A 24,462-nucleotide genomic window follows, 5' to 3' on the forward strand; every position below is an offset into this window, starting at 1 on the left:
CCAAATGTCTCTTAAATTAATGCATAATTACAGACTTTCTTGCTCGTAAAGGAGTTCAAGTGACAGAAATTTTCCAGAGATTGACTGCACAACCTACAGTTCCCCAGGCCTTATGAGTGAAAATCAGGAGCTGAGGCGAAAGAGAGTGATGCATTTTTGAGTTGGATCGTCACCTGTAATGAAATATGGGTCGACCACTACACTCCCGAATCTAAACAAGCCAGTAAGGAGTAGCAGAGGACAGGATAGGTAGCCCCCTTGAAAGCCAAGACTTGATTGTCAGCTGGCAAAGTCTCCTACCTTGCAGCCCAAACCTATCACTCTACAATTTTCATTTTTCTGGACTGATTAAGGGTGCCAAAGGAGGTCACCGGCTTGAAGATGACAACGCTGTGGAAGAATCTGTGTACAACTGGCTTCTGACGTGACCCCCTTTCTGCAGCAGGAGTGTGATTGCCCTATTAACAGCTACTTTGAGACAGACTCATTGGATTGCACAAAGTGATTATGGATTAGCATTTCTGCAGATAGGCTAAATCAAAATTTGTTCCAGTGCACTTTCTGAAAGGAAAAATGTGCCTGAGGAGATAACAGTTTCAGCAGCACACTATCACACTTAGACTTATGTATGCTAAGCAATGCCAAGGCAGTTTGTTCCACCATCTATTGCTTTATTGTCAGCTGCAACAATTGCTTATGGCATTCTGCAGTGTGCACTGGTCCATTACTACTTTATATCTCAAAATGGCCACGTATAGCTCTAAGTCTCTACAAATGCAGGCACTTTTGTGATGATAAGGCTAACATACGTGACACTTTGCATAACATATTAATGTGAATTCCATTAGAGAATTTACAAGTAACAGACACACTCTTCCCTCAGTTAAGACTCTATACATTGTGTGTTTTAGCCAGAGTTAGAAACCAACCACACACTGCCTCAAACTGTTCGATTCCTACGACAGCCCCTCAGACACATATTTTTGAAAGCTACAATACCCTGTGTGTTTGAAATCTTATCCAATTTTGTAACATTTACAACCTCTCATTTGTGATGTCGCACTGAGGATTTGGTGTCATGAGCTTGGAAGGATTACCTTCACAAATTAAGAGATGACCAACAAGAGGACATGTGGAAAGTTTATTTTGTGCAATGGAAGGAGTTAAATCATTTTGGTTACAGCTAACAAATAACAAACCTAGTTCGTGTCTGTCTAAATAAACTTATAGAACTGTAAGCATTGTTCCTTTCACCACTAGAACAATAGTATGTGCACATCATACTGTGAGATTTTTTTTTAACTCATTCTGGAGAAAGAAGACTCAATAACCAAGTTTCACAGCTGACAACACTACAAGAGTAATTACACTGTAAAAGCTAAGTCATTAATTGCATGATCACATATGTCACATACACATCTGCCTACACATTCCATACATGCATAGATACACACAGCAAAAGAACATAAAATGAGAACACTGTAAAACAACAGTCGCAGCCAACACTGCAAAACACAGTATTTGTAATTTACACCAGACAGTTTCAGGAAAATGAGAAATAATTCATTTTAAGTTTTACTAATGAGACAAAGAGAAATGGTGGAAGACCACAGTAGCTATACAATGTGCTAATTAAAATCTCCAGCAATTTCACTGTACCGATCAAACCAATATCAGTACGACATTCTGCCGCTAGGTGCCTCGAAGTACACGTCTTAGCTACTCTGCAGAAAGTTATGTCATCTTTCGTGCATGCAGTTATGAGTTGTCATTGTGTGTCCGACATGTTTCAGAGCTTCTACAAATTGGGAAATGGATAATGTGAAGGTGCAACAGATTTGCATCAAGTTCTGTTTCAAGTTGAAGAAAACTGCAGCTGGAACCCACCACATATTAACAGAGTATTTGGAGAGAGAGAACAGAGTCAAGTAAGAATATTTGGGTGGTTCAAGCACTTCAGGGAGGGATGATGATGGACATTCTGGTCGACCGTCAACATGCATAATGGAAACGATTGTGAAAGTGCGTGACGTGACTCACGAAAGAAGGCATTCTCAATGTTTGTAACAGACTTCATCTGCTGTATGGTAGATGTCGAAAAACTCTAGCTGATTAACTGAACATGGAACGAATTGCAGCAAAGTTTGTCCTTTGCCTAATCAGCATCGACCAACTAAACCTCACTATTCAGACTTGCACTGAGCTGCAACTAAAGAATTCACAAGTGTCCAAAATTCTTATCCAGACTCGTGACATGTGATGAGTCTTGAGTCTACGGTTATGACCCTGAAATGAAGACCAATAATCACAATGAAAAACATCACCTTCTGTATGGCCGGAAAATCTCAACAAATTCTAACCAAAATGAAGTCAATGCTGATCATTTTTTTTCCACATTGGTGGAACAATGCAGACTGTCGACAGGCCGTTTCACTGCAAGGCTTTGAGGTAAGTGAGGGAAAAATGTTCGGTGCCAATAGCCAGAGTTGTGGAAAAAGGAAGACTGGTTGGTGCACCAGGACAATGCACCTGTCTACACCTCACTTGTCGTTAAGGTATTCCTGGCCAAACACAACACAGCAACTATCCCCCACACTCCCTACTCTTCAACCTAGCCCCGTACAACTTCTATTCCCAAAGATGAAAATCACATTGAAAGGGTGACATTTTGACTCTACTGAAGACATCCAGGTGGAATCTCAACTAGTCCTGAACGCTCTTCACCCTGCAAACTTCCAAGAGTGCTCTAAAAAATGGGAACAACACTGGTATCATTGCATACAAGCCTGATGTGACTACTTTGAAGGTAAAAAAGGGAAATTAGGATGTAAGTATAGCTTTCCGATTTTTACAGTGAAATTATCCATTTTGTGTAGCACCTCATAACTGCACTTCACTTCCTCATCACACACGCAAGCCATTCTCTCCTCTCATGCTGCACACTTAAATAGGAATTAGTTAAATATGGGAAGCAATACCTGAAACAAATCTATGAAACAACATATCAGTTGTCAGGCAATATCATGACAACTGTATCATAGGAAGATAGAGGCATTTCAATTTCTTTGATATAGCATTAGGGGTTATTAAAACAAAAATGAACTCCTGGCAATAAGTTGTATCAGAATTAATTATTTCATAATGAAGGAGACAAATAGGACCCTTATAGGAAACTCACAAGCAAAACAATAATACAACGTTTATCTGAACTTCAGTTAAGTGATCCTAAAAGCAGAATGTATTTTGAATATAACACCAGAATATTTCTATGATAATCTTGAGTTGATTATACTTGCAATCCAAGAGTTTGGTTGGTTGGTTGGTTGGTGTTACAGGAATCAAACTGTGATATCAGTCCCTCCATCCTATTTGCATCAAACCAGGAATAATCCTTAAAGGAAGGATACAAAATGCTTGGGTAGCTTGAATTTAACCAAGATGCAATATGACATAAGAAGGAGGGGAATGAGAGGGGTAAGGTGGGTGAACTACTCTGCCAGAATGCTGTTGGACCCCAGAGAACGGCAACAGTGGTAGACACCCTCTGCATCGAACTAGCACTACCTTGCCATCCGTTACCCCATCAAAACAAGCAGCATAGAGAAGATAAAAATTTTAAGTAAGGCTAAACATTAAAAATGGCGAACATGAAAGAGTAAGAAGAATAAAAAGGTGGGAAGGAAAGAAGTCAGGCTGGAACATTGAGCAACGGCTGCCGTGGGTCCCCTTGGCCAGAGTAGGCGAGGGGTGCCCCTTCATTCCCCATCTCTCAGATACTAACAGAAACCACCTTCGCAGGTGAAAGAAAACCAGCTCAGCCGGTTTGGCATCGTCTGCCAGCACCAGAGGTATCTTGTCAGGACAGTTTAGAGATCACTGCAGGGCAGATATATTTAATTTGAGCAGCCTAGCAGGATGTTGGTGGACTGTCAAGCAAACACCACATTGGCAGTAAGCTGAATGTGGCTGTGGGGCAACCAAGTGGAACCAACGCTTAGCTGACACGAGACAGTGGATTCCCTGCGAGAAGTAAATCCTAGTAGCCAACACTGCCAACTGGTCGGCATGTTCATTCCCCGAGATACCAACTTGTCCAGAGGTCTAAGCAAAGACAACCAGCCATCCAGCATGTTGGAGGTCAGAAGCAAGATCCTAGATAGTTGTGACTAATGGGTGACGAGGGTAGTAATGGTCTATAGCCTGAGGCTCCTCAGGGAATCTATGCAGATTACAAGAAACTGCCAGTGTAAGTACGAGAACGGCTAACAGCTCGTTCGATGGCTACCAATTCAACAGCGACAACAGTGCATGTATGCAAAACCAGTTCATCCATCAAGTTTCGAGCCAGCAGTGTATGCCACTTCCAAACCCAGAAATGCACTGAGGGCAGCCAGAAACAGTTGGCAGTACACCATGGGGTCAAATGAATTTTAAGGATGAACTGAGATGGATCCAATGTCAGGGTACAAGCCACGTGATTAATCCCTGACAAGAGGTGACATCTGGGGAAGTTGGACTTCACAGCAGACACATTGTAGTCAAACTGCAATTGTGACCCCAGTACAGGGTCTTTATTGGAGCTGGATCTTCCTACTAGGAAAAAGGAGACAGTAGCTCGGATACTTATGGGAGCCACAAACATGTGCAGCATAATCGAGTAGCCGTTGCTGGTGCCTGATCCGTAGTGGAGTGACCTCACAGAAGCATATCGGATCCAGTAACAGCAATGCTGAAGGCGAGACAGGATGAAGGTTTTGTAAAGGTACGAAAGGGTAGTGCGGTCTGCACTCCAGCTGGTGTTACTGAGGCAGCAAAGTGCATTAAGGTGTAGCCAGCACCTATACTTAAGGTGACAAAGATGTAAGAGCCACATCAGCCAAGTATCGAAGACCAGTCCCAAAAAGCGGCAAGTCTCTATCACATTGAGTAATTGGTCTTCAAGGTAAAGTTCTAATTGTGGATGAACAGTACGATGTCCAAGAGTTTAGCACACCCATTTTAGAATTTAAGATAGAAAGTAAACACTACACCACATTTAGTTAATGCACTGCAAGAACCCACATAACTATCAATTTATTTCTTACCCGATCAGATATTCCTTGTGGTTCCACAACTCCGGAGCTCGAGACAGTGTTTTCCAATGATGGCATACTTTCTGAACATCTAGGAGTTCAGTCAATGACAAGTGGGAGAAGATGATTATCAGAATTTCATCTGGTAAGTCATTAATGCCCAGAGGAAATCTGCCACTCTGAACTTCTGATGGCATTTTTGCAGGTACTGAAAGAAATCAAGCACGTTCAAATACTTTTTTTTAGCCAAGCAGAGCTTTATTTTAAATTATATTTTAAGTGTAATGTGTGTAATATCTTTCCAGTGAATAATAAGCTCACTAGCAAAGTATTCATTACATTGTTAAGTGGGGTAAGTATGGTGAAACAGGTCTAAAAGTAAGATTTTTCAATTATTATTCCTTAATAACATTTGACCCCTCTTGAACAAGTTAATGTATTATTTCCAATTGGAAGTGTACTTTTTATCACTTCAAAGTTAATAATGGAAATGTAATAAAATCCAGTCTCCCTCACTGATTTAACAATAGGGTCATTCCATGTAATCTCACAGATTGTGTAAGATGACCATTTCAGAATTTAGTCACATTTGGTATATGGATAACTACAAGTCTCAATAGTACTACTGCCAAATAACACTGTCCCAACTAACCATTTTTGGTAAATTCAGGTTTGAAGACTCAAGGGTGTTTACCCAGGCATTACTGAGGTACCAACTTATTTTCAGACACCAACTACTCTGTAAGAAGTTGACTTACAGACCTTCGTTTTTTAAGCATCGAGCATGTAAGACATTGAAGTGATATGCTGTATAATAAGTGGGATACACCATTCACACTTTTTGTGAAAAATGTTTAACACTTTTTCCATGCTGTACTCTTAATTTTTTTTATCACAACTCCCCACAGGGAAACAGTCGAGACCTCATCTTGTGCACTGTGACTCTTTAGTTGAAAGCATTTGGCATACCAATTACTAGTTATTCGCTTTAAGACTCTATCACAAAAAAATCAAATTTGATGAATTTCAAAGTCATGGGGGGAGGGGGCAGGTTGTTCATAGACAGTTAAATCCCACATTGATTTTTTGCTGAAGTGTTTACATTTCTGGGAGCAATCTTACGTGCAAAGAAGAATGTCTTAACTAACTTTCTTCATTGGCAGAGAATAAAATGAAAATACCATCCACATTCAACAGTGCAAAGAACTGGTAAATAAAGACAATGTCTATTATCTGAAAAATTGTTCCTAAAATATTTGTGGTTGACATGTAGGTCAGAACTGCAAAACAAGTGAGAGCTTAAAACAGTTATCAATCTTTTTCTCAATGTATGTGCTGTATGGTATTTCACTGTTAATTGTTTTTTCAGTGTACAGAATTACAGGAGACATTTTAGGTGCATAAATGAGATGATATAGCTTTATTCTGTTACTGTAAATTAAAAATATAATTTCAGTGAAATGTAAAGTTCAAGTAATAATGACACACACATTGAGAGACTTATTAAATGTGCACCAGTATATACAGATATAAAAGTTCTGCAAGGAACAGTCTTATAAACAAATTCAAATATAAAGAAGGATTTTTTAAAAAATTCTTCATTCTTGCATATAACTGATATCCTTGACATCTTTATGCAAAAATGAAAATAGTTCACTTAAATGCGTGATGATTTTTTCGTACCATTTGTTGTCAAGTTTATACAACCACACATAGTGTCTTTGTAGTGATGGGACCTTCACTTTACATACAACATTGGAGAAGGATACCCAAACAGCGTCTTTCCTACTGGGCCATGAAGGGAATTGTGATTTGGTAGGGTACACAGTTATCTCAACACCTCTACATTCATGTGGTGCTGGGAAATGAATCCTATGAAACAGTTTTCATCATATTTGAAAACTACATTCTGCTCAATTCCCATAATGCATTTTTATAAACTTCCATGGCAACAGTGCCCCATTTGAATCTGTTGAAGTCTCTTCATTAGAAAGTTGTTAGTAGCAGTGACTAGAAATGCATGGCGCAATCACGTTTCTGGATGATCATCTGTACATTCAAGAGTGCTTCCTTTGGATTCCACAGCCATTACTGCACATAAATCACTTTACAGCATAACCTCAACACACTACACAATCAAACACACATGGACCCAACTGCCTGCCATCTGCCAAAAGTGCAGCAAAGATTCTCACCAAAGGCTGGAAGCAATGAGCTATATGCATGACCTCTGTTTCCAAGAAATTACCCACGCGCAAATGCGCATGCGTAGCTGTGCTGTCAGCAATTTATGTGCATGCGCAAAGTTGAACAAAAAAATGGCATCACATGGATGCACCTAACAGAACTAATGACACACTGGGCATCCTGAGTTGAGTACCTCACAAAACGCTAATGCTCACAGCAGCACAAAGCTGCAAACGACACACAAACTGGACAGCAGCTGACTGGAAACGAGTTGTGCAGTCCGTCAAGCCAAGATTATCCCTCTTCAAATGATACAAGGTGTCTGACTGCTAAATAAGGGAATTTAACAATCCATGTGTGAAGGGTCCAGGTACAGTTGAGGCCAAAGATAATTCAGAAATAATGTCAGGGCATTTTCAAAGTCATACCGAGGTGCCCTTGCTACCTTGTCAGAACTGCTCCTTTTCTCCTCATGCACCCTCTCCACCTCCCCAAAAACCTGCAATTCTTTCTTCGCAGATTAACAAAGTTTTGTAATTTCTAAAATAAATTCAATAATAATTAAGCATTACTGACAAATAATTACAAGCAACTTTCTGAGGAGAGCAACTACAGCTCAGAAACATTGTGAATAAAAATATAAAAAAATCTCCACTCAATGACCATTCAAATTATCACAAAAATAGTAAGGAAAAAAGTTGATAAAGTGTTTCCAAAAGCTGCATAGCTGTATCAAGGTGCTTTATTCGCAACTAATGGTTTTGTGCCTGTATACGCACATCTTCAGGTTTATAATGCTTATATTTTCATAATGCAGATGGACAATTATGGAAACTCAGCATTTGGGAAGCTATCTATGTTAAAGAGCCAAACCACAATGGTGGGTTGTCACAATAAAATGGAGTACACCCAAAGGGTGCTTTTGAAAATGTACAAAGCACTACTGCTGAATGAGCCAGGCCGGATAACACCCCATAGAACATATTATAGGATTCAATAGACACCAGCTGTATAAAACCAATGTAACTACAACTTAAAATCCTGCATGAAGTGAGTGTTTCTGCCATAATGCAAACAGGACGATGCAGTTGTGAGTAAAGTGCCCTCACACAGCTATGTGGCTAATTGTTATAATTTTGATAATAATTTGAATGTTTTTTATTGTTATTCATGACTATTACTTAAATGAGCTATGTAGATGAGAAATATTGTGCACAATAATTTAGATATATCACTGTAGAAAATAAATTACAAATTGTACAGGCTTTCTGAAGAACTGTATTTTAGCTTGATGTATAGCAAAAACAAATTTTTCTTTCCATTTACTTGCCCAGAGCAAAACAAATGTATTTATTCTGTCATATTCTGTCATTAATGTCAAATCTAGGAGCTATGCCGCATTCTGTCAACAATATAAAATTGTCACAGCCTGCTTCACTTTTATATTAAATATTTATAATCATTTTTAATTTTCTGAAACTGCTTTGAGAAGATGTTACAGGCACTGGAATTGTCATCATCCCCAATTTATTTTATTGTTTAGATAAGTGTCTCATAAGCCATACTTGGAGGAGAAGGAGGAGGCTCTCAAAACAGCCGTATCAGTGCTCTTCATTAGATCCTTCTACTGGAATTCGAAAGCCAATAGTTTGTTAACTGGTTCAGCTGAGTTAATATCAATATTTCTGGTATATTTAGCATCAAAATCACTGCATATTTTTAAAAATGAGTTACTCAGCTCTCATTTAAGGCATTACTGGCAGGAAATTGAAGCGAGATGATATTGTGTGTTATATATGAAATGCTTCACCATTTCACTTAATGAGCTATCAAATACTTTGAAGAACTGTAGCTTACATAGTTGCACTCTAGTCATCCCCTGCCGGAAATAGCACACACATTTGTTCAGTATCCACTTGCCGAACTGAGACACAAAAATTCCATAGTGAAAAATTCTACTGTTGAACATGAACTAGCTGTGTACGTGGCAATTTCATGAACTGAACATGCTGTTGACAACACAAGCCATGTGACACCTGCTCGGTAGTAGTCATTTCTTTAGAATGGTACTTGGACGAAATGATGTGACAACAGCAATCATTTACAGTGTAGGACTAGGGGAAAGAAATCTGCTTTCAGGTGAAGACAGGAACATGAAGGGTGTGAGAACTGATGTATCCGTCACAGTTAGTTCTTACAACAGATTCTTTCAGTCAGTGTAGGTGCCCGCTGTACAGCTGCATTCTCAGCAACGAACTATCTTGCCATTGTCTCAGTACAGCCCTCGGTGGTTTTCATACCGTGACTTTAAGACATTCAGGGTACCATCAACATGAACCAGGATGGTTATTTCGACGTTCTCGGTGGCCAAGTATTCCCCTTTCTTCTACATCATCATGACAAGTATTCTGTGGACACTACAATCTTCCAAAATGACATCAGCAGTGTTCATAGAGTTGCTTGCACACATTCCTGGTTTGCCTAACACTCAAGGTGAACTATTGTAACTTGACTGGCATGGTAAATCACTATCTGTATCCCACTGAAAATGTCATATTGTTTGGAACAGTGGGTGAAACACAGCAACAATCACCCCCTCCTCCCCTGCCCAACAAATTTTGTAACTCTACGGGATCTAATCGCCAATAAGTATCTTCAGCTGTGTACTGTTTATCCGAAAAAATCTGTGGGCGCTCTAGGTGTCTACAGCCGGTCGTACTCAATATCTGGATGATGTGCCCCAATGTGTCACTCAGAGAGACTGCAGAAGAAAGCCAGTAGAATAATGAGTAGAAGTTGCTAGTGTACCCCACCTACATTTTTCAAAATTCATGTATGACATACTTGTAATATGCATCAAAATACTTGTCAGTTATCTAATACAGGGGTTCTGAATTTATCTTTCAGACTTATTTCACAATGAAAAATTTGTTAAAAATGGCAAAATGTGTTAAAAATGGTGTGGAATGACAAATCAGGCTATACTGTGTATCAGTCTGTTATATTCTGTATGTAAACCTGAGACAGAGCAGCATTTGTGGCGAGGGAAGTGCCATTTCCTGGAAAAACTCCTTAGATGCCATACAGGATGACTAAAGTCCGCGTCATATATCTTGGCGGCCGAGTTTAGGTTCGTTCTGCGCATCTGACGTCACAAAACACAGTCAGACAATGAACAGAGAACGACGTTGCCAGACCTCGACAGCAGTGCAGAGCACGGACGAGTGTCTTCAGTTTTAGAAACGTTCAGTCATAGATAAAGTAATAGAAGAAAAGCAATGTCTTGATAGCAGACTTTCTTTTACAGAAAGTTTGGAAAAAGCACAAACAAGCAATAAGACTCCTAACTCAGGCGATAGCAAGGAAAGGTGTTTGTTTCAATCTCACGAACTGCTTTTTCGCAATAAAGAACAGCAGTAATTGTTTATTTCCTATTGTACTTCGACGAAGCGTGAGTAATTCATAGTCATACCAACAGTGTTTATAAGTAGTTGCGTGAGGTGTTAGAGTCCTTATAAAGTTACACTGCCCGCTGAGCTGGGGTAGTGGAACGGTTAAGGTGTTGGGCTGACAAGTGAAAGCTTATGAGTTCAATCCTTGCGCGGTACTAAATATTTTCTTTATTTAAAAACAATATTGGAGTGCCTTACTTCACGAATTTTATTCGTTTGAATGAAATTTCTAGTGCTTTGCCTCTTCATTAACTTTTTCGCTGCTGCAGACACGAGCTCCCCGCATTCCGCGCTGTGCGCGATTTTGTCATCACTGCAGTTCTCGCCTGTGCAGACACATGGTGTTCCCACTGCTTTGACACACTTATCATTCGATTTCACAAAAACTATTTGGCCAAAAAATCTGATTTTTACACGTCTTCTTGCCTGATACCTTCCCCCCATAAATGACTTAATTTTGTTTGGATGTGCAGCATTAAATGTAGTAAACCATTGCACGAAATTTTGAAGAGTTTGCAGAGGTTAAAGCCCATAGCGTATACTTTCCGTATGGTCGATTTTAGTTGCCACAATGTTGAGAATGAAATGTGGACAAGATACTTAAATTTCATATAATATTTACTGCATAACAATATCTCATTTAATTTAAGTACCACATAGGTGTCATATGTAATATTGAGAAATATTCCGTCTTTCGCGACTGTAATAAAAGTTTTATATACACACGGCGCGTTTGGCTTTATTTTAAAGCACTTCCATCGATGAAAGGTATGGCACATACACAATGGTATTCATGTTCTATTTCTTGTTTTTGTTCCACAGTCGCAGTTTTACCAATGGTATTGAAATATATCCCTCTTCTGCAACTGTAATAAGCGACTTATTTAGACCAGACGCGTTTCTCTCTTTTGAAGCATCATAAGAGGACTGTATTTTGTGCCCTCCAGTGCCAAGTCACCTTTCGTAGTTTTGTGCTGCGGTAGCACAATATTCAACGTTTGTGTTGGCTCATCAGTGTTTTAGCAAATAAATGCTGTTTGTGTGTGCCTCACACAAAATTATATTTGACGTAGCTCTGAGCACTTCACTGACAGACGGTATATTCAAGCCCTAATGTTTTTGTAAGTCCACAGTTTTGTTTAATGTATTTTGTCTACTTCCTTTTGATTGACTGAAGTGCTTTAAAATAAAGCCAAACGTGCCCAGTGTAAGTAAAACTTTTGTTACAGTCGCGAAAGGTGGAATATTTCTCAATATTACATACGACACTTATGTGGTACTTAAATTAAATAAAATATATAGGTATCTTGTCCACATTTCATTCTCAACATTGTGGCAACTAAAATAGACCATACGGAAAGTATACTCTATGGACTTTTACCTCTGCAAACTCTTCAAAATTTCGTGCAAAGGTTTACTATATTTAATGCTGCATAATAACTGCGTTGAACATCGAAACAAAATTAAGTCATTTATGGGGGGAAGGTATCAGTCAAGAAGATAGGTAAAAATCTAATTTTTGAGCTAAATAGTTTTTGTGGAATCGAATGATAAAGAGTGTCAAAGCAGTCGGAACACAATGTGTCTGCACAGGCGAGCAGTGCAGTGACAAAATCGCCCACAGCGCGGAATGCAGGGAGCACGTCTTTGTAGCAGCGAAAGGGTTAATGCTGCCGTGGTGGCTTTATTTCATGAACTGCGCGCTCCCCCCTACACGTAAGCTTGCGAACAATGCTATACTATGGCGCTGCTTCTATTGGCGCGTGCGTCGTGTGCAACTGGCAACGCAGCAATCTCCAGCGTCTGGGCGGGCATGCGCGAGCCGCCAAGATAAAAGAATTCAACTATAAGAACCAATTTCCAGTCTAGCAAAGCAGCAATTTGCACAGTCTGTCAATGTTAGTTTCTTGCGTTAATTCTATTACCTAATAAATTTCTGAATTCTGCACATAGTTGAAATTTATGTGGAAAAGAACACACCTTTGTGTCCGAGCACTGCCTTGCCGTACCACTCATTTAAAAGGCATACTGTGGAAGGGCCAGGATGCTCACTGGGACGTAGCTGGAAAGAAAGATCGAGGACTCACCTGCTCGCTCTTCAGTTTACAGACCATACCACAACTTATTTCACCATCACATTCATTGACGTCAACAACTACCAACCAAATTATAGACCTCCAACCACTTAGACCTCAGCCTGTGTTATAGACCAGTTTGTGGCCACAGCCAGGGTGGTATACTATCACACACTACCCAAATAATGAATGGAAGTAAATTAAGAAATTACAAAAACTATTTGTAATTGCGCACGCACCCACACGGGGGTTGGGAGTGGTGGTGGGGGGGCTGCCCTCAAAACATTAACGTTCACTTAGGTGAGACAGGTGGTGGTCCCAACTACACTTGATCCGTTGGTAACCCAACCAAGAGACAGTCACGGACCAAACGACTTGCTAGCCACCAATCGGTACATGAAAAATCAAAGACAAAACTGTTACAGACGTGGTTATCCACACTGAAATATGTATTAAGCTGTCAAAACTACGCACCGTGTTGGACAGCGACAACAGGTGAGGAAAGGACAGTTCCTGAAATTATGTTAATGGCCAGGGCAGGTAAACGGAACATGGCCAGGGCAGGTAACTGGAACACTAACGGCCACAAGGCAGAAAATTCCACTGCTAAACTTGAATTGTAGTGAACCAATATAGTTAATTCCACCGCACGGCGGCTCGATTACATCGCTACTAATACTCTGTGTTACTCACAGGAAAAGATCCCCAACAGCAAACCACCGAAACGAACGACACAACATGAACGGACATGGCTTGGGTACTTACGACACCACTCAACTTTGACGTCCTGGGTCGGTGAACCACGAAGATCGTAGCGATCCGACAGCTCCACACACGCTCTGACACTGCGCAGGGACCACCAGTGGACCTAGCCGACTGCACCACATGGAGATATCCTCCCTGGTCTGCACCAACCGACCGACTACCCTCAGAATGCCGACAACATCTAAAATAGTTGTCCGTGGAAATAACGTCAACTACACACACAACCTGAGAAAAACTTGCACGAAGACCTGAACGATACCCAACAGTAACTAAATATGCACAAAGACAAATCAGGAGTCGAAGCGCATGCGTACACAAGCGCGCGCGTGCGCGCTCACACACACACACACACACACACACACACACACACACAGCTGACTCATCAATGAACGGCGAGAAAAATGAGTTGTCTGGTAAGACGACCGACTGACGATCCACCAAGAGCTTGGCCCGGCTCAAGTGAAGCGTGGCAGCAACGGTCGGGTGAGCCATGTCGATGCATACCTCACAGCCCCAACCCGACTGCACTAATGCCGCATTGCAACTCCCCAACTGGCAGGTCCAGACTGCATTCCAGACGCTTTCCAACTGACTGGCAGACCCGAACTCGCAACCCGAACTGCCCTTATGACGGACAATGACCGGGAAGTAATAGCAGTCGAGCAAACATACTACGAGAGGGGATATACTGATACATGGTTCTAGTGGCACTCACGGTCAGGCAAAGCAGCATCTCAGTGACACCAGTAATTTAAAGTAACGTAGTGAGGTGGTAGTATGTTAAAAACAGGGTGTAAAATACATTATGGCGGGAACATGAGCCACGCACGGCTCATTCACATTTGTTGACTTCACCAATTCACAACCATTACCTCAGGGGGTCCAATACGTAAATGTAACTGCTGCTTATAATCACTCAAGAGAATGTACACACTGATGCTGTAATCTGTCCAATTTGCTTATCAATTATATTTCAATTAAATTTGTAAGATTTGTAATAGTAGATTTAAATTCACATAGCAGTTTAAGGAATTACCTAGGTGAAGTTGGGCAAAATTTAAATGTATTTAAAGTGGCCAATCGATTATAAATGCAACAATTGGAGTGTTCACATAAACAGCTAAAAAAGCACGTTCTTGTCTCTTCAATTCATATTTGCAAAACCACAGATAAAATCAATCGTGTTGTAAAATTATACATACACTGATAGTATCCTACCTCCAGCCTTACATCTAGGTTACACTGACAAGCTTTCACGCAAATGTTCTGCTGATTTATAGAAACATATCATAAAAAACTGGGTGTTTGTGATCTGCCCCAATAAAAACACCACAATTTTTAAAACTAACAACTAATGGACGTTCCCTTGACTCCTGCACCCACAAAACAGGCCACTGAAGATACTAAGCACTCAACATCTATTACCCAAATCACATATGGGCCTTCAAGTTGAACCAACAGCAGAATGAATGAATTGATTTGCATGCTCTTGTTGCTCTGGAGTCTGTCATGTCTGAGGGATGAAGGCACAAATGCTTAATTTGAATTATTTTAGAATTTGTGACCCACAAAACTCAAAATTCCAACGCTATATTAAAAAATGCAAAATTCTGAGATTTTCCAAATTTTTCCTGGTAAAATTTAATTTCCTGAGAATTCTAGGTTTTTCAGAAGAATCACCATCCTGTTCTTATAGGGAGAATGACAAATTCTGAAAATAGCTTCGAAAACAAGGGAGATACCTATTTCTGAGTTGCATGGGGTCACACTGGCGCCAGTGCTAACGGGAGCGTTAAATAAATACCAAGAACATTCAAGTATATTACAACTTATGATCATGGCGAAATCAGAAGGCTGAGTACTTATACCACACAGGTAGTTAATTTTGATCACTGGTCCTAACTTGATTTTAGGGCATTTCCAAGTCAAATCAACAAGTGCTACAACCTGACCCTCTCAGATATTTTTTGAAATTAAGTATGCATGTATTACTCATAAATCATGACACACATTAATTTTTTCACATTTTTCTGACGAAAAGTTACCGAGTAATGGACCTTCAAAAATGGAAAAGGTGACAAATTTTTGACTCGCAGAACAATGTTGTTTTCTTCACAACTTGTGTTCTAATTAAGGTAGAACAATAAAATTTACTTCAGTGGAAAGCTCTTTTAAAGAGCTTTTATATGATACCAAACATCATTAGTATTGTTGACCTTTACAAATGTCTGCTTGTGTCTGTGTATGTGCGGATGGATATGTGTGTGTGTGCGCGAGTGTATACCCCTTCTTTCCCCCTAAGGTAAGTCTTTCCGCTCCCGGGATTGGAATGACTCCTGACCCTCTCCCTTAAAACCCACATCCTTTCGTCTTTCCCTCTCCTTCCCTCTTTCCTGATGAGGCAACAGTTTGTTGCAAAAGCTTGAATTTCGTGTGTATGTTTGTGTTTGTTTGTGTGTGTATCGACCTGCCAGCACTTTCGTTCGGTAAGTCACATCATCTGTGTTTTTAGATATATTTTTCAAACATCATTAGTTTAATATATATACACAAATTGTTAAAAAAAACATTGTTGAATTTACCAAATTTTGAAAAACTGTATTTTTAAAATTCTCAAAAAAATATATGTGAAAGATACACTTTACATCTACATATTCTGAAAGTTTCAACTTGGGATGAGCATGGGATGACTATCAAAAGCAATTTTACATTAAGGGAGGTGCTTTAAAAATTCTTAAAATCTAATTTATTTTAGATATTAGGCCTACTTCTCACCAGTTGTATGTTGTTGTAAAATGTGGAAATTAAAAATAACTTATAATTGACAAAAGAACATATGTTTTATGCTTCTGTAATTAATAAATACAAAATGAAAACTTAAAAAATAAATAAATAAATAAAAAAACACAGAAAGATGAATACCTGATATCAGACCTAAATTCAGTTAGTAATTACTATTATTTACAAATAGGCATCCTATTAGTGCACTTCTTCATACTTCGAACTAATCAGTCTGTTGCACATCAACATTTCTGCACTGGATAACTTATATGTTCGCCCTGTAGCAGTTTGAGGGTTCACGATTGCCACTACTTCCCTACTGCTTATGGAAAGAATGTCTGGATGACTCAGAAATGTAAAAGATGGTGACGGTCCATGTGGATGTAAGAAACTAACCGTGATTTCATCCTTCTGATTTTTTTCAAGTACACAGGCTATCATCAGAGTTTGAATACACTTTTGTTAGTATTTTGTCCTAGCTAAAAGGAATAAAAGCGTGAAGTTTGTGTGTCCCTACAATTTTGCAGCATTTCTCAAATCTCTCCATAAGTTTCATTTCTTCATTTTTGTGATCTTCTTTAGTAGCATATTTGAAGTTCATTCCTTCTATGTTATCCTCGACAAACATGTACAGTTGTTTTGGTGTCATTATTTGATCACTGTATGGCCGTTGCAGACGTGCTCGAGCTGCAAGTCGTTTAACTGTTCCACCAACACCATCACTAGCTCCCTTCCCATGCGAGGTGGCTGAAAAATGCCATTCAGCTTCAGTTTGGAAATCATCTTCATGATGGCACAGGTTGATAAAGTTCTTCCTATTTTTATAATGAGCTGCTGCTCCATCAGAGAAATAATATATTTTTCTTGGTTTTCTACCAAATTTAACACTCAGGAAGTCCATCAGGTACGACTGGAACAAATGCACAGCAACGGTGTCATGTGTTAGGCATTCTGATCTGATTACAAGACTTGGGTGCTCGAGTTTGTTCCCACCCTGGTAATAAGCAACAATGGGATGAATTGTTGCTTGCATGTTTGTCCAGTGATAGCCTTGAACTTTGTCCTGGATGACAAAGGAGTAATTCTCAGAAAAGTCACAGATCGCTAAGACCTCGCCTTCTTTAAGTTCATTTCTCAGTCTCTTTTGGAAGGTTGATTGTTGACTAGCAACAAATGAATGTCGTGTAAGCAATTTTAATTTATCAAAAAAACAATCAATAAAGTTGTCAAATGATTTTATGATTGTTTCTAGAGAAGCGTGATCAACGGAAACCCATTGCTGATAAGTTATATTATCAATATCATTAGTATTAAACAAATCTTGTAAATATGTCTTAAATGTTTCTGGGTCAGGGCAGAAGTTATGTTCACCAAAATGACAAGCAGGTAATGACGGATTACATACAACTCTTGCAATGCAGTCTTTGTAAGTTTTTATTGGATTATCTTCATCCTTTGTCAGCTGAGGAATGTTACATCCAGTCAGCATAAGTTTGAAGTTTTGATGGGTAGTACACACACAGACACTGTGTGTACCACTACTTACAGCTAAAACACAATTTTTGGGACGTAGGTCTGCAAACTTCGAAAATCCAATGTGGAGCCCTGGATGGTTGTCTTTAAAGTTCACGTAAATTTCTTTCAAATTACTTAAAACTAGCTGTTTTTGTACTTGCAGTTTTTTTCCGTTATCTCTCACAAGCACAAAATCTTTTTTCCCAGGCATCGCCCTGCTTATCTCATCAGATCAATAAAAGTTTCTAACAAAATCAGCAGTTGTTTGATCAAGAGTCTTGCCAGGTTTTGAGTTTGGTGAAGACAAAACTCGCTTTGTCTTCACCAAATCTTTTACTCTTCGAGCCATATAATATGCTATGTTAAATTCATCTGGAAGCTTCTTAAAACTCCAGCTTTTAGGTAAAATGGTAAGAATATCCACCTGTTTACTTCAAGATGTACATGTAAGAAATTTATCTTTTAGCTGACTGATCATCTCAGATTCTGCATGATCATGTACCTCCTCTTCTTTTTCGGAAGGAAGCAATAATACCTTCGATTGAATTGTTGAAGTTAATTTAATGAGTTTTTCCTTAGGCTATTTTGCTTCACACAGTCATTTCTTCTTAATTGGCGATTTACCAACAGACTGCAAAGAAGCGTTCAACCTTTCTAAGGCCTCACTTGATGCAATGTCTTGTATGTCACTATCACATAAAACCTTTTCATTTTCTTGTTTCACCACAGAATACAATAGATCATCATCATTTTCTGTGCTAGACGTATCACAAATTTTTTACGGCAGTTGTCACACAATTCTTGATTTAAAGTTAAGAAAGGTTTTCTTGCTATCAACCACTGTGAAACAGGCCAACAGTTTTTCTTGTGGTTATTGTGGCCCTTTTCATTAAATGGATTACAGCACAAAGCTGAATTTTTAGGCATTTTATATTTCTCAAGTGAACAAACTAATATAAAAAATGTTATTGAAGTTGAATGCCCCAGCTTTCTATATTCAACACTACACAATATAACTTCTCTATTCTTTCACTTCCTGTAAAAAAAAATATTTCATTATGTTAATAGTATGCAAACATTAACTGGTTGTAGGCATACAAACTTACAGACTCTTGTGAGGTTTGTACAAAAGTAGCTTTAAGCTAGATTCAAAACACATAATTTCACTACAGTTGCCTCACAACAAAAGATTGTGTGGGTCACTTTCAACAATAGGTGAAAATTGCTGACAATGTTAACCAGAGATAAAATACTAAATAGATTGCAGATAGTAACACCAAAGAATCATTTTAAATATAATCTTTAAAATGAGAGATAGCTTCCTTTTTCTTCCCCGCAGTTTTACAGCTATTAATAAATAGTTACCACTAAAGCTTAATAAGCAGTTATTCGTTTCAAAAGTACAATTTGTGGACCATATAACAAAATCTAACACTGTAATATTTTCATGTGTAGCAAAATAATAGAAATTCACCTATCTGACTGTGATTTTGGAGAATTGTGGTAAACATAAAATTGCTTTGGACAGTGATCCCATGCTCATCACAAGTTGAAACTTTCAGAATATGTAGATGTGAAGTGTATCTTTCACATACTTTTTTTTTAGAATTTTAAAAATACAGTTTTTCAAAATTCGATAAATTCAACAATGTTGTTTGTTTGGTATCATAAAAGCTCTTTAAGAGAGCTTTCTAATGAAGTAAATGTTATTGTTCTAGCTTAATTAGAACACGAGTTATAAAGAAAACAACATTGTTCCAAGAGTCAAAAATTTGTCATTTTTTTCAATTTTTGAAAGTCCATTACTCGGTAACTTTTTATCAGAAAAACGTGGAAAAATTAATTTGTGGTACTATTTATGAGTACTATAGGCATACTTAATTTCATTTAAATCCAAGAGGGTAAGGTTGAAAACGATGGTTTCATTTGTTGATTTGACGTGGAATGACCCTTTAATAAATCTGTCCTAGCATTAGGCAAAGGAAACTGCAATTTCAGAAAACCCATATTTGCGAAGGAACAAGCGTCAACGAAGTACTCTGACACATATTAAGTACACAACGTTCGCAAAGTAACTTTCAGCAGTTTAAGTCGTTTTTCAGTGACACAGTAAAATCAGCCGTATTTCATTGTTCGTAGTTAATCGTAAGACCTCAAAAATTCCTGTACATATCATTTTTCGCGGTATTTGTACACACGAAATGTAAACTGTGAAACTAATGTATCTCATCACAGCTGCAAATTACGATTCACTCGTGATCAGTATTGTTTGGGCAACAAGTTGGTAAACGTGTGGTAAACTTACGAAATTACAAAAAATTATCACAATTAAGTGAACTGAAACACAGCATTTAATTGGTTTGATGCACGTGAATGATCAGGAATACACACTACAGTCAATTAATCACAATTTCCTACATAATTCAAATAAAAAATTTGCTAGTATAACGAAAACTTCTTCCTTACCTACTTCCATCTCACGAACGCAAAGAACACACTCGAAGACACTCTCACAGTGCTGACAACAGTTAGCGCATTGGCCCTGCCAACCACAGTGGCTAAAGTTGTTTGGCAACTGGCGTCGCCATGTTAGATGCTGCAACACACAACAGTCTGTTGTTTACGATTGCTTTTTGTTCATAATTTCTGTTGTGTGCACGTAACACTTGTTTCACATAGCAAATATTACAGTACTTACGCTAATGATATAACGTCAGGGACGCATTTTCAAACGATTTAATGCGTATTTGATCTAGTAATGTGACGCATCTGGCTTAATAAATGTGACTCCCATTTTGTTTAATGTATTTGCGTCTAAAGCTGACGAAGCTACAATTGCGGAAACAATGCCTTTTTGCTTAGTGATACTGATTCTTATCCATCACATTTCCAACTTTAAAGTCGTATGCACAGCATGTTCAGTGTTCACGCTTGCAAAAAAAACTTACATACATTCTCCTAGGCAGCCTACAAATGTGTGCAATGAGGAAATAATTAAGCAAAACCTGCTATAATGACTCGTGGAGATGTCACCAAAGTCAAAGATTTTTGAAACGCCGAAGGAAGAGAACTACTTGGAGGTATAACCACATTAAGAACTGAGTTGAAGTGTCATTCAGTGTGTGGCCAGTAACAGCAAAAACGCCAAATTCATTTTTGAAGGCATGTTCCAGCAATTTGCAATTCAACAAAAGACATCAGTTGGCAGTTCTGATGGTATTAATCACCATTTAAACCAATGGCTCCTACACTCATTAGTGCTAAAGGACCCCCCCCCCCAAGAACCATGGACCTTGCTGTTGGTGGGGAGGCTTGCGTGCTTCAGCGATACAGATAGCCGTGCCATAGGTGCAACCACAATGAAGGGGTATCTGTTGAGAGGCCAGAGAAATGTGTGGTTCCTGAACAGGGCCGCAGCCTTTTCAATAGCTGCAGGGGCAAGTCTAGATGATTGACTGATCTGGCCTTGTAACACCAACCAAAACAGCCTTGCTGTGCTGGTACTGTGAACAGCTGAAAGCAAGGGGAAACTATAGCCATAATTTTTCCTGAGGGCATGCAGCTTTACTGTATGGTTAAATGATGGCGTCCTCTTTAGTAAAGTATTCCAGAGATAAAACAGTCCTCCATTCGGATCTCCGGGTGGGGACTACTCGGGAGGATGCTGTTAACAGGAGAAAGAAAATTGGCATTCTACGGGTCGGACCGTGGAATGTCAGATCCCTTTACCGGGCAGGTATGTTAGAAAATTTAAAAAGGGAAATGGATAGGTAAAGTTAGATATAGTGGGAATTAGCGAAGATCGGTGGCAAGAGGAACAAGACTTTTGGTCAGGCGAAAACAGGGTTATAAATACAAAATCAAATACGGGTAATGCAGGAGTAGGTTTAATAAAGAAATAGGAATGCGGGTAAGCTACTACAAACAGCATAGTGAACGCATTATTGTGGCCAAGATAGACACGAAGCCCACGCCTACCACAATAGTACAAGTTTATATGCCGATTAGCTGTGCACATGACAAAGAGATTGATGAAATGTATGATGAGATAAAAGAAATTATTCAGATAGTGAAGGGAGACGAAAGTTTACTAGTCACGGGTGACTGGAATTCGATAGTAGGAAAAGGAAGAGAAGGAAACGTAGGTGAATATGGAATGGGATCAAGGAATGCTGCCTGGTAGAATTTTGCACTGAGCATAACTTACTCATAGCTAACACTTGGTTCAAGAATCATAAAAGAAGGTTGTCTACATGGAAGAAGCCTGGAGATACTGAAAGGTTTCAGATATATTATAAAATGGTAAGACAGAGTTAGGAACTGGGTTTTAAATTGTAAGTAATTTCCAGGGGCAGATGTGGACTCTGACCACAATCTAGTAGTTATGAACTGTAGATTAAAACTGAAGAAACTGCAAAAAGGTGTGAATTTAAGGAGATGGGACCTGGATAAACTGACAGAACCAGAAGTTGTAGAGAGTTTCAGGGAGAGCATTAGGGAACGATTGACAAGAATGGCGGAAAGAAATACAGTAGAAGAAGAATGGGTAGCTTTGAGAGATGAAATAGTGAAGGCAGCAGAGGATAGAGTAGGGCTAATAGAAATCCTTGGGTAACAGGAGAGATACCAAAATGCAGTAAATGAAGCAGGCAAAAAGGAATACAAACGTCTTAAAAATGAGTTCGACAAGAAGTGCAAAATGGCTAAGCAGGGATGTCTAGAGTACAAATGTAAGGATGTAGAGGCTTATATCGCTAGGGGTAAGATAGATACTGCCTACATGAAAATTAAAGAGATCTTTGGAGAAAAGAGAACCACTTGCATGAATATCAAGAGCTCAGATGAAAACCCAGTTCTAAGGGCGATGTTCTTGAGGACAATATTATGGAAATGGAAGAGGATGTAGATGAAGATGAAATGGGAGATATGATATTGCACGAAGAGTTTGACAGAGCACTGAAAGACCTAAGTTGAAACAAGGCCCCGGGAGTAGACAACATTCCATTAGAACTACTGATAGCCTTGGGAGAGCAAGCCCTGACAAATCTGTACCATCTGGTGAGCAAGATGTATGAGACAGGCGAAATATCATCAGACTTCAAGAAGAATCTAATAATTCCAATTCCAAAGAAAGCAGGTGTGAAAATTATCGAACTATCAGTTTAATAAGCCACGGCTGCATGAAAGGGAAGCAGTCGTTGGGAAGGGAGGGATACAGGGTTGTAGCCTATCCCCAATGTTATTCAATCTCTGTATTGAGCAAGCAGTAAACGAAAGAAAAATTCAGAGTAGGGATTAAAATCCACGGAGAAGAAATAAAAACTTTGAGGTTCGCTGATGACATTGTAATTCTGTCAGAGACAGCAAAGCACCTGGAAGAGCAGCTAAATGGAATAGACAGTGTATTGAAAGGAGGCTATAAGATGAGCAGCAACAAAAGCAAAATGAGGATAATGGAATGTAGTCAAATTAAATCGGGTGATCTGAGGGAATTAGATTAGGAAATGAGACGCTTAAAGTAGTAAATGAGTTTTGCTATTTGGGGAGCAAAATAACAGATGATGGTTGAAATAGAGAGGATATAAAATGTAGACTGGCAATGGCAAGGAAAGCGTTTCTGAAGAAGAGAAATTTGTTAACATTGAGTATAGATTTAAGTGCCAGGAAGTCTTTTCTGAAAGTTTTTGCATGGAGTGTAGCCATGTACGGAAGTGAAACGTGGACGATAAATAGTTTATACGAAAAGAGAATAGAAGCTTTCGAAATGTGGTGCTACAGAAGAATGCTGAAGATTAGATAGGTAGATCACATAACTAATGAGGAGGTATTGAATAGAATTGGGGAGAAGAGAAATTTGTGGCACAACTTGACTAGAAGAAGGGATCAGTTGGTAGGACATATTCTGAGGCATCAAGGGATCGCCAATTTAGTATTGGAGGGCAGCGCACAGGGTAAAAATCGTAGAGGGAGACCAAGAGATGAATACACTAAACAGATTCAGAAGGATGTAGGTTGCAGTAGGTATTGGGAGTGAAGAAGCTTGCAGCCGGATAGAGTAGCATGGAGAGCTGCATCAAACCAGTCTCAGGACTGAAGACTACAACAACAACAAAGATCACACTGTGAATAAAGGAATGGTCTCAGTGGCCTAGACACAGTAAAGTGGTTATTTGGCTTCAAAAAGCATGTGACACTTTTTTTTTTAGTAATGATAGCCTAACCTCTATAATGTATACATGCTTCTTAAATGGGCATTTCACATGTACTTTAACAAATGTTTAATTAATACCATTTAGTTTCACACTTGGTTTTTTGCGCTAAATTATTAGATCTTCTCAACAGTAATCTATTTGATTCATTTCCGAGAATATTGATCGACAGGACTGCTCTGTGTCAGTTTTTCATGAATAAGTTGCTTGTTTCACTTTGAAATTTTGTTTAGAGGTTTTCAAGGTACATAAACCTACACGAATCTTTGTGATAAACTAATACAAGTACATGCAACTACTGCTTGTATTTATTCATTTATCCACTGTATAGGAGATTAAACTTGGTACAGTGTACTAGTCAGATAAATCATGAACATAAATGTGCATAACAGTATATATATATATA

At 38.9% G+C, this 24,462-nt stretch overlaps 1 long non-coding RNA gene across 2 annotated transcripts in view; it reads right to left on the reverse strand.

Annotated features, from left to right (window-relative positions):
• Positions 1-5,090: 5,090 nt before the first annotated feature.
• LOC124552425 overlaps positions 5,091-24,462 on the reverse strand; it is a 55,697-nt gene continuing 36,325 nt past the window's right edge. For both annotated transcript variants that reach the window (XR_006967917.1, XR_006967916.1), the window contains exons 4-5: positions 20,314-20,443; positions 5,091-5,280 (exon numbers count right to left, since the gene is read on the reverse strand). This is a non-coding gene — a long non-coding RNA (uncharacterized LOC124552425). The remainder of the gene's footprint in view (positions 5,281-20,313; positions 20,444-24,462) is intronic.

Source organism: Schistocerca americana, chromosome 10, assembly GCF_021461395.2.
Source record: "Schistocerca americana isolate TAMUIC-IGC-003095 chromosome 10, iqSchAmer2.1, whole genome shotgun sequence".
Taxonomy (NCBI): Eukaryota; Metazoa; Arthropoda; class Insecta; order Orthoptera; family Acrididae; genus Schistocerca; species Schistocerca americana.